Source organism: Epinephelus lanceolatus, chromosome 17 (assembly GCF_041903045.1).
Source record: "Epinephelus lanceolatus isolate andai-2023 chromosome 17, ASM4190304v1, whole genome shotgun sequence".
NCBI classification, from domain to species: domain Eukaryota; kingdom Metazoa; phylum Chordata; class Actinopteri; order Perciformes; family Serranidae; genus Epinephelus; species Epinephelus lanceolatus.
The window spans coordinates 40,992,512-40,994,216 of NC_135750.1; positions in this window are offsets into that span (position 1 = coordinate 40,992,512).

A 1,705-nucleotide genomic window follows, 5' to 3' on the forward strand; every position below is an offset into this window, starting at 1 on the left:
ACGGTAGGCATTGTGATGGAATTTTATACTTCATGAAGAGAGATGTGAACTGAAGTCGCATGCAGGAATGTTCAATGTAATTGTGTAATGTGACCTGTGACCTGTGACCCTTTGTGTTGTTTCATGACACAAGTAAGGTATTGAATAATCACTCAAGGTATTGAATATATACTCAAGGTTATCACTTCCTTCTTGTGAATGATTCCTTTAAGTGCAGAAGAGCAGAGTGATAACACACCCACAGAGATAGATAAATACCAAGCTTTTCTCCTCAGACGTTGAGTCCTCACTTTGTAACCGACCTGCGTGTTGCTCTGTGAATGCTCCTCTTGTACAAGATTAAACCCTTGTTTGAATTTTGAGCTGACTCCGATCTCCAGTTCTAAATTATTGCAGAATTATTTTAACAGGCATGGGTGCTGCAATGTTTGTGTACTGTTAAAGCGGTTATTATGGTGTCTCAGCTGCCATGACTCTTCGCTTTACAGCGGTGTTGGCCGTTCCTGTTGTGTGCAGCTTTGGAGGGGACTTTGAAAAGCGTGGTGTCTGCTCTTCCTCACTGCAAGACGGTGACTGGGTTTGAGCTGTGCGCTGTGCGTTAAGCTCCCTTCGCTCCGGTAAGCTCGCTCTGTTTTTTTATTTCTACTTCTGCTAGTTCTGTTAACTTTATGTTAACAGGTTGTCCTGTTCTCTGTCCTGCTGTAGCTGAGGCCACAGCTTGTGGCTTCTTCTCCTCCTCTGCGCACTGTGTGGGGCTGCACTCCGTAGCCCGGTGACGTGGGCCGTCAGCTGGGCATCCCGAAGGATGGCTATCCACAGCCTCCAGCCCCGGTGCAGCCGCTCCATTTTCCACTGTTCTGCCGGTTTTCCACAGACTGATTAAAGCACACTGTAACGCGGCTGTGCATTCATGCGGCTTTGGACCTCTGTGTTATATTTGGAAGTCCGTCTCCTGTTCCCATATTTACCAGTGTACGAATCTGTGTGACCTTCTGTTGTTAAGAGTAGTCTACAGGTTTGAGTGTATTCCCTAGGGTGCAATTCCTCTCCATTTGACCACACATGCATAACGTTAATGTATGCATATCCGCTCCCAAATAACGCAGCACATCTATGCCGGTGAATCCACCATGGTGGATGAATGATTCAGTTGAATTCGACTCCCAAGACGATTCTCACCTAGCTGTCAATTTGATTGAGACTGGCCAATAGGAATGTGGCCCCGCCCATGACATTATTTTCACAGTGACAGCAAAATCCTGACACGAGAGCAAAGACTTAGGTTTTGAGAGAGAGAAGAAAAATGTTTCGAGAGAAACAAGTTTTTTGAGAGAGAGAGAGAGAGAGAAAATGTTTTCACACTGATAGCAAAAAAATAATATTTGAGAGTAAAAGTTTTTTGAGAGAGTTTTTTCTCGGAAATCATTTTTTAAATCTCAGATTATTTTTTTTATATTCTATGACAAAACACTTTCTCTCAAAACTTGTTTTAGTCTCAAATATTATTATTTTTTGCTATCAGTGTGAAAACTTTTTCTCTCAAATATTTTTTTCAAACATTTTTTTTCCCTCTCATATCATTTATTTTCTCGCATGTAATAAAGACACAAATATAGCTCCATAGTGTGTAGGTGCAAAGATTCTGGGTGAGCGACCAGAGTGAAATTGGAGTGAGAGTTAAGGATCCGCTCCACCTTTTAAAAAA